Source organism: Equus quagga, chromosome 4 (genome assembly GCF_021613505.1).
Source record: "Equus quagga isolate Etosha38 chromosome 4, UCLA_HA_Equagga_1.0, whole genome shotgun sequence".
Lineage (NCBI taxonomy): Eukaryota > Metazoa > Chordata > Mammalia > Perissodactyla > Equidae > Equus > Equus quagga.
In genome coordinates this window covers 32,111,084-32,120,908 of record NC_060270.1, presented here as the reverse complement: position 1 = coordinate 32,120,908, position 9,825 = coordinate 32,111,084, and the positions used below count along the sequence as shown (strand labels likewise).

The 9,825-nt window shown below is 44.9% G+C and overlaps 1 protein-coding gene across 1 annotated transcript in view; it reads left to right on the top strand.

Annotated features, from left to right (window-relative positions):
- Nucleotides 1-919: 919 nt before the first annotated feature.
- Nucleotides 920-9,825, top strand: part of IL1RAP (interleukin 1 receptor accessory protein) — a 121,071-nt gene continuing 112,165 nt past the window's right edge. Inside the window, exon 1 of the mRNA XM_046659442.1 lies at nucleotides 920-1,081. The gene's annotated coding sequence lies outside the window, so the exon portion shown is untranslated. The remainder of the gene's footprint in view (nucleotides 1,082-9,825) is intronic.

Here is a 9,825-nt window from a genome sequence, read left to right as displayed (position 1 = left end):
CAGAAACGGGGACAAGTGATGAAGGGACTTGCCGATCAGGAGGAAATCGTGACGAACTACCAATAGGGAAAAACAGAAGGTTCTTGAACAAAGGAGTTGACTTAATGAAAGTCATTGTAAAGCTTTTCAGGATAATTATACAGACTGTAATCTAGAGAGGGAGAAGGTAACTGGGGGGTCTTGCAGAAACCTGGAGAAATGGGAATGAATGAAAGGGAATAATTCTTTTGAGACTGTTTCCCTCTATAACTTCATTCATTCATTCACTCATTCAGTATACACATACTGCGTGCCTACTTTGTGCCAGGCACCAGTGGAAAATACACATTCAGTCCTGCCGTCATGACCAGTTGTTTCTTTCTACGACTGTCACTTACAGCGGAGCGAGAGCTCCGGACCTCCGCGATTGAGTTTCTTCCTGTCGCTCTCTGTGCTTCGCACAAGGTGGGCGCACAAATCCTGTAGCCTGAATTGATTCACAGCCTTGGGGCAGCACGATAGCTAAATATACAGAGCCAGGAAGAAAAGGCAGGGTGGCATTGATCTTGACTGTGAGACCAGAATCCTGCAATGGGCGCACGGCTGCATCTCTGTTGTGTAGTGCGGCGCGTAGCTTCCTAGAGCGCCGGGCAGCGTGCCAAGCTGCAGGACCGGCCCTGTCCTTTTCTTGCGCGCTCAAGCCGGCCCGGGTGGCGGCAGGCGAAGGGGCCGAGCGCAGCCTCGCGTCGGCCGGCAGGCTGGCCCCGCGCGGCTCCTCCTCGCCGCGGGTGGAGCTGCCCTCGGTGCCGCCCCGCGGCCGCCGCTCCGGGAAGCCCAGAGCGCGGGCGGGAGGAGGGCGAGCCAAGGCGGCGGGTGGAGCCGTGGCCGCGCGGCGCGACCAATCGCGCCGCGCCGGGGGAGGAGCCCCAAGGGGGGAAAAAGAAAGTGCGGCGGAAAGTAAGAGGCTCATTGGGGGAAGGCTGGCCGGATCGGGGACCCCAGGGCTCCGCTTTGGCCAGACGCAAGGAAAGAAGCTGTGCTGGGCTACTCTGCACCCATCCCGCCGCTTTCACTGCGCCGGCTCTGCTGCTTACCAGGAAAGGTGAGTCTCGCGCTGCCATTAGGGCTCGGAGGAATCACAGATCCACAGAATCTCCGGGTCCAAGGATTCTTAGAGATCGTCTTGTTCAACCCTCTTATTTTCCACAAGGGCAAACTGAGGCACAGAGGAAGGCAGCGGCTGGGGTAGATCACACAGCTGATTAGTCCTGTGGCCAGGACTCGAACCCAACTGTCCGGAGCCCCATCTTTGCTTTGTAGGGATGGAAGTAACGCAGTACTGGGACGGCAGCGCGTCGCTGCTCCCAACTCCCCGCCCTTTAAGGGATCTACTGTGGTGTACCCCAGCCTTGGTTTCTCCAGAGCGCTGCCGTGAGCAGCGAGGATAGAAGAGGGCAGTGCGTCCCAGCATGCCCATTCCGTATCGTGTCGCTTGCAGCCTGGAGCTGTGGCAGCCTGGGTAAAGGCTGCTTGCAGCTTCGCTCCCTCCTCCCCTGACCTGCTTTCTCAGAAAGATGCCCCTGCCGAGGGTGTCCGTCAGGCTCCTGGTGGACTCAGTGGAGAGGTGAGGGACCCTGGGCCCTGGTGACCTCGTGTGGTACCACAGTCCTCTCACTAGCCAGGGAGGGAGCGGAACTGGTGGTCCTGGGGGGGGATAGGATGTCCGTCGTTTAGGAATAGCTGACTAAACGGAGCCATAGCCCCTGTCACTTCTGAATACTGGGAGGGAAAAGGAAGCTGAGTTAAAGAGAAAAACCATCAACGTAAAAGCAAACTTCTGCCGTTTCCTTTAAGAGCCAGATCCCAGCCTGTCTTCCCTCCCTGGTTGTGAAATTGTGAAGCGTTTTGCTGCCCGGCTCCACAGATCCTCCGCCTGGCTACCGGCGGAGGAGGAGGAGGGTTTCCCTGGTTTCGACTACAGCTCTGCCGCGTGTTAGCTCTGTGAACTTGGGCAAGTTATTCGGTCTTACTGATACTCGTTTTTTTTTTTCGAGCTGCAAAATGGAGATTATAGCGGTCACAAGGAGCCCTTAGGGTTGTTCGGAGGTTGAAATGGGGTAATTCAAATGACATGGGGTAGCAGAGTGCCTCCGCTGGCACCTGGTCAGTTGGGGATTAATGGCAACTATTGTAAATAGTGTTATATAGGAACCCCGGAGACAGTGGGTTTCAGAAAGGTGATTTCATGTTACCTTACAGTGACTTTTTAAAAAAACACCTGGAATGTTGTGGTGTTTTCTTCTTTGGGATCTCAACAGCTCTTTTATGGTATTTTCTGAATAACGTCTACCTGTGACTTAATCATAGATGCTTGACTTGGAATATAAAATTAATGTTTCTCAGTCATGCCAATATCTACTAGTTTTTAGGCCGAGCCTCAGGTCTGTGAAGCTGTGATCTGAGGCATCCTTTATTAGCAAAGAGGGTCTTGAATTTGATGAGAGAGAGGAAGACAAGAGATGTTAGAAGTTCCATCTATGTTCCAGACTATTCGGAGCCTTTTATTTCTGCTGCCTCAGGTCAGACAAGCAACTTTATACTTTTCAGCTACTATAGGAAAACAACAACAAAATTCTCATGTATGCTTTTGGATTATGCAGTGATGCTGCTAAATTCAGTCCCTTCGGGATGCAAACTTACCTTATTTAAACACAAACAGCCACATGTGCCCGCACCGTGCTTCCTTTATTGGTATTTTAAAATGAAATAATGTCCCTCATATACCCCCAGCTTGCTCAGGACAATTGATTTTATTCTGATTGACTTCATGCAATTATTTATTCTTATCTCCTGGCTATACTGTAAGTCCCTGAATTGAATGTCCAGCATTTATAGTTGGCTGCCTGCATCACAGAGCATCACATTTGCATGTGGCATTGATGAGTACGTGGGAGGGGATGTGCTACATCCTGACAAAAGGGAAGAGTTTGGGGGTGCCCCCTTAGGTACCTCTGGCGCCAGGCATTTGCCAAGGATGGGATCACTTACTTTCATCAGCCTGTTCCGTGTGTATGCATTGTGATGAGCTGGCCAGGATACATCTGAACGCGTGCCTGAGAGACTGGGGACTTGTGGGGAAGAGGAAAATGTTCAAAATAAGGTCAGAACAAGGGGATGGAAGGGAGATTGAAAGCTGACTCCTTTTGATTCTGAGTCTTTAAAGAAAGGATACCCAGTTATACCTTTCTTCCTTATCCAGATTATTAGTTACCAAAACCATACATACATATACATAGAACTTTAAAATTTCCCAAGTGTATTCCATATATATATTATCTCTCTAGTTATTTACAATAGCCCTGAGAAAAGGACATGGCAGGCATATTAATGGTTGAAGGATAATATAATGATATGATAAAGTATCAAAAATCTGGTTTTGTGGTCAAATTCAAATTCCAGCTGTAATTCCTATGTAGCTGTGTAATACTAAGCAGTTTATCTCACCATTTAGGGCTTCTGTTGTAATCACTTCTAAAATGGCCAAAAAACCAGAAAAAGTGCTTACCCCAAGGATTTCTGTGAGGATTACATTCTGTGGAATAATGTGAAGTCAGTGTAGTGAGCAGGTGCTCATTAAATGATCTCTCTTCTTAGCTGGTCTCAATTTATTGAGAAGGAAACTGAATGAAACTCAGAGAAACGAGAGGTTGCCAAGGGTCACGTGGTTAGTTACGTTTCAGCCCTGGGAATACAGTTCACACTTTCTGACTTCTAGTTGAGGACTTTTCCTGTCGCCCCTCCACACCCCTCCAATGGGATCTTTAAGCGTTTACTCAGTTGTTTGGTTGACCTTCTTTGGCTGGTGATTGCAAGTATCCTTTCTGTCCCAAAGAGGATATTGCCTTGCTAAGGGAACAATCTTTAAACACGCTCTTAGTGGGGCTGACTCTCAGGAGAGGAAATTTCAAAGTGGTGATCTCTAGGGCAGCCTTCCTACTCTCATGTGTTGATGTAATGCACCTTCAATTCCCAGGAGGAAGGGTACCATGAAGACCTAGAGTTTAGAATTATGTCATGTTTTTCTTCCTGCTCTGAGTAGTTTCTTCCCTCTGCCATTCTTGTGCAGGGTGATAAGAAGATTGAGGAACAAAAGCCGTGAGTGACCATAACATTTTTCACTTCTTTCGCCAATTCCACGAGTAAAGGATGGAATATAGAGAGCAGTGTGCAGAGGCAGCATTTGCAGAAAAGACCACTACTTGCTGGCGGTGCCGATCACTGGTCTGGAGTTTCAGTCCTCCCTGTGGAAACTGATGGCTGCAGGCTTATGTAGGAAAATGAACAGGTCTGCTTCGCGCCCAGACATTGGGGCCATTTATCCATTGAGACTCCCCATAGGCCATCAGGTTTCCCTGCTTTGCAGCAAGCAGACAGGCTTGCAAATGCAGTTCTGGCAGAAACGTTTTGCTCCTTGCTTTTGGCATTTGGAAGCATATGTTTGCTTTTGCCAAAAGGTAGGTAGGTAGTGTCATCTTACCTGGCACACTTAGAAAAGCGGAAGGTCCCTGGAGGAAATCAGAGGAGGAGGCAAGCAGAAAAAACAAAGGTTATCTCCAACATACACATAGTTTCATTTGTTGCTCAACTTTGTCAGGCTTTTGCTGGTGACACAGATGTAGGATCTGGTGAGTCACTGTCACCTTGCCAGTGAAATATTAAAGAGAGCCACCTACTGTGCTCTTTGCCCATTTTGGAAATTGTTCTGTGGGAGAATAAAAACCCCGAAGAACAAGAAGGTTACCGAACACTTGGTGTCTGATATTAATTCAGGTTAGCTACTCATTTGTTCAGGTTTTTTTTTTTTTTCGTTTTTTGAAAGTGAAAATGCACAGTTTACACTGATGGGGTGGTTAGGAGGCCTCCCTCTAGCCTGACTTCATTCTGGCTATCTCTGGCAGCTGTGACAGTGTGGTGTTTTAGAGTCTGGCGGGTGCCTGAGCCAAGTTATTGTACTGAGATGAGCCTCAGTCTCGTCAGCTGCTCAGGGGAGCAGGAACGCTGATGCCTGCCTAGAAGCTTGAGTCCCTGTCTCAGCCCCTTATTCACAGGAAGCATTTAATTAACATAAATTCTTTCTTCTGCTATCAATTCTTTCAATTTATTAGTCTGTTCCATTGTGAAAATCAAAATTTAATAGCTACCCTTTACTGAACTCCATCAAGGTTTTTACTAAGTGTTTTTACATATATCATCTCATTCAATCCTTGCAATAATCCTATGTGTTTTTTGAGGCAGCTGAGGCTCAGACAGGTGAAGTAGCAGGACCTGTGTCACATTGCCCAAAGCAAATAGTGATGCTGAGACTCATCCATGCATTTCACTTTAGTGCCAGGGAAGATTTGAAACTAGGGGTGGCTCTGGACCAGAACTGAGGACTCAAACTAGGACCAGTGACCCACCCATCCCCATCCTGCCCTTCTCATCCTGGTCTTACCGTGCCTGTGACTGAGAAGTCTCTTTACCTTTGGGCCTAAAATGTGAAGAAGCTGGACTAGATGATCTCTAGAAGATTCTTCTGCTATGATACAGTGTGATTTTTCGTCTCAAATTTCTTTATATTTTGAAATTCTATCACCATATCTCTTTGTAAAAGTCAAGGTTAAAATGGGAAAAGGGAATAAAGAGAAAATACTCTTATTGTTTTGTGCCAAGAGATCTATTTTCTGCTCAAACATAGGAGGGCAAGGGAAATCAGCATTCACCGGTGCATGTACTTCTGTCATTTCATTTAAGCATAAAAATAACTCTCAGATATATATTATTCTCTGCCTTTTACAGATGAGAGAACTGAGGCTCTGAGACACTTACAGACTTGTCCAAGGTTATCCCCTCAGTAAGCATTAGAACCAGTGTGTGCCTGAGCACAAAGCCTCTTAGTGTACGATATCACGTTTACTAGATGCCACACCGTAAAATCTGAGGCCTGTATAACCAGACGCATAAATGTCCCCTCACACCACATCATCTCAGCTGCTATCTCCTTTTCTCTTTTCCTTCCCAAACATACTGCTCAAATCCTTTCTTGATTTTTCCCATCCATGGGACCCCTTTAAATGTCTATAACATCTTCTTTCTATCTCTATTGGGATTTTTTTTTTTTTTACTGTAGGCCAGTAATTTGTTCCTTTGTGTTCTTGTCCGAGGCCCTGATTAGCACCTAAGCAGCTGAGAGCACCGTTTACCCAGCCCCGTTCCTAGTGCAGTGGCTTGTATGTCAAGGGTGCCGAGGTCAGTGGATGATGGATTGTACTACGTCCGGGAGGCCCAGCATTGGCTTTCCAGTTTTCTCCTACTTTATCATATCATTAATTATCTCCAAGTCTGTCTCTACAGACTAATAAGGTAACTTTAATTTCCTTTAATTTTGTGGTCACAAAATCAGACAGATGATAAGGAGTCACGGACTCTAAAAGGTTTGGACATCACTGGCCCATTGATGGCAAAAGACATTTTTGTCCTAATGATAAAGGGCATTTTGCGGCAAACACAGTGAGGGATGACACTGAAGTACATGCTTGCATATGTTGACAGCAAGGCCAGTGTCAGGTGTTATAAATAAATTACCTGAAAGAAAGAAGGACGTTTCCAGGGAAGTGGGCAGCTGCAATGAGCTTCGATCTCAAGCTTTCTGAAAGCAGTGAAGAATTCTCATCAGTCCAACTATTATTTGACATAAGTGGACATAAGGACAGGTGACCTTTTATGTCTAGTTTATATCCAGGAGATGCCTGTGGTTTCTACCTGGCTGGCACATGAGTCTTTATGATTATACTGGCTTCCTCCTTTCCCAATCAATGCTAAAGGCAACAGAAAAGCGAACCAGTCATTTTATAAACTCTGATCTCTGACAGTGTTCTTTTCATAGATAGCACAGTTCCTTCAACCAGTTATGGTTAGATGCTGTGGGGACCTAAAATTGTAGCTGTGTAACCTTGTGGGCTTCAGCATCAGACCAATTTTCCTGGATTTGACTTTGGACAAGTTATTTGGTCCATCTATGCTTTATTGTCATCATCTATAAAAAGGGGGTAAGAAAACCCATTTCATTTGGCTTTTGGTAGGTGTCAGTCATATGCCATAACATTCGTTAGGAGCCTGGTGCCTGGAGATTTTAACCTTGATTTTGATTAACAACTGCGATGATATTCACTCGCATGCCCAAATAGATATTGGATTAGAAAGTAGATGACTTAGGTTCAAATAATAACAATTTTTGTTTCTATAGAACTTTAAGCCCTCAAAATGCTTGTTATTATGTACATACATATATACATATAATTTTTTCTTTTCCTTTTTTTTAACAATACTCTGAGGTAATCAAGACAAATGTTGCCAACAACATTTTACATCCTGAGTCTGAGAGGCTAAATATTTGCTAAGGCCACACAGCCAGCAAATAATGGAGCTGGGACTTGGACCCTAGCTTTCTGACCCCAAGGTTAGGTTTTTTTCCTTTCAGCGATTCAGTCCAGTGGCCCTGGTACTGGTTAATTGTGTTTCTTTTTCTAAAAGTCCTTTTTCTCACTTCTAAAATGAGGAGTTTGGACAAGGTACTCTCCTGGGCCCTGTGTTCTATGAATCTGTGCCTGTAGAGTGATGACTTAGGAGGTACCATGAGAAGCTAAGAGTAGAACTGACTCTTCTCTCCACAGAGGCATCTGCATGTCATGGCATGTGGAATATCGAAAGTCCCAGATACCCAGCAGCCTCCTTGGCCTCAGTGAGAGTCACAACTGAGTACTGCACGAGGAGTCAGATCCCAAAAGACACCTCTTATGTCTTTAAGGCTGTGATTCTGCCACACTCCATGACTTGCAAACTTTTCCTCTTAGGATCCGGGTTAGGGGATGGGCAGAGAAAAATAGACGGCTGGGTTAGGCATACTGACGTTTATTGTTTGGGAAATGAAAAGAGAGCCTTTTTATGTAAAGCAAGCTCTGTATCACTATCAATCACCGTAATCTTCTACAAAGAAATAATAGGATAAAATATTTGGCTTTCATTTGGATTTTAGCATTATGAGTGCATATTTTCTGCTTTCTTCTTTTGAGCTAATTTAGCCTCCGTGGAAGAAGCTTGGCTCTCATTGAAATAAATATAGGAGTTCTTTCAACTTAGAGAAATGATGGACACCTGAGAGTGGTGATACTCACTAAATAGCACTTTTCCGGAAGATCAGACTTTGGTTTTCCAGTTACAGAGTGAGACAATGGCGGGGGGGTGGGGGTTGAATGGATAGAGTAGAGGAGTGAGAAGTTGGCTGGCTTTGGAGTCAGAGTTGGATTTGAATCCTACATACTGCTTGCTTTGCCTTTGTGGACTTAGTTTCCTCATCTGTGAAATGGTAATAAGCATGCTCTATCTCCTAGACAGATATACGTCTACATCTAAATCTGCTTCTGTACCTATATATTTATATATATTAGAGAGGTTAGAATAAGATAAAATGTATTAAACACCTAGCACTTAATGCCTGGCACCTAAAAGGCCCTCAGTAAATATTCATTCCTCCCTCTTCATTCAGCACTGCTGTTTACCCCACAGACTCAGCCATTTGATGATGAAACTCGCCTGGAGAGGGAGACTATCGAGTAGATCCCTCGGCTAGTCTAAGGAAATCTTTCCCAGTTTGGCAAATGATGGGGATGGTGGGGATAGGAAGTGAATGTGATATTTACCTTAAGTGTCTGGAAAGCTTTCATGTGGAGGAGGAATTAGACAGTGAGAAATTGTGGTGCATGGACCATCCACATCCGAATCATGTGGATGGCTTGTTAGAGAAACACATATCGAGGGCTTCTGCACTCGAGTCTGAGAATCACGGGATTAGAATTTTCTATACCGAGAGGCAGTATGTGGTAGGGATCTGGAGTCTTTTGACATAGGTTCAAATTCTGGCTCCATTTGTGTATTCCTGGGCAAATTATTTAACTTCTCTGTGTAAAATGAGATAAACATGATAAACAACTCATAGGGTTGTTGTGAGAACTAAAGTTAATCCATATGAAGTGCCCAGAACAGTGACTGGCACAAGTACCCACACATTAGTTCACTCAGTGTGTCAGCCCGTGTTTAAAATGCCTTGCAAGGCCTCCTATGATTTGCATTCTGCTTCCTCTCTCACCCAATCTCTCGGATAACTACATGGCGAACTCCTTCATCTCCTTGAAACCTTTGCTCAATCTCTTCTCAGTGAAGCTCTTTTGATTGCTTTATATAAAATGGCGTCTCTTCCTGCTTCCCATCTCCACCTGTGCCATTCCTAATCTCATGTATCCCGCTCTACATTTTCTTTTTTCTTTTTAGCAGGTATCACCTTAGCAGCTTTCACATACTATTTAATTTATTTAGCCTGTCTATTGTTATTGTTTAGTTCACCCCCCCCCCCCCCCCCCCCCCCCCCGCTAGAATGTAACATCCACAAGGACGGGAACCTTTGTTTTGCTCGCTGCTGTATGGCGGGTGCTAGTATAGTATCTAGCAAATAGCAGCTGCCTAATTGTGAGTAAATGATGAATAAATAGATGTGTAGATAGATGTTAGTATTATTTGTCCTCAAGGAGTGGAACGAAATAAATAGAACTGGACAAGGAAACAAATTATATATATAATATTGAATAAAAAATTTGTTTTAGATACATGCACACACATACACACACACAGACATTTGTTGTTAGTACCACTGAATTGATTCCAACTCCTAACGACCCAGTTTACAGCAGAGCAGAACCCTGCCTGGTCTTTCTGTGCCATCCTCTCACCTTCTGGTGCTGTATCAGACAATGC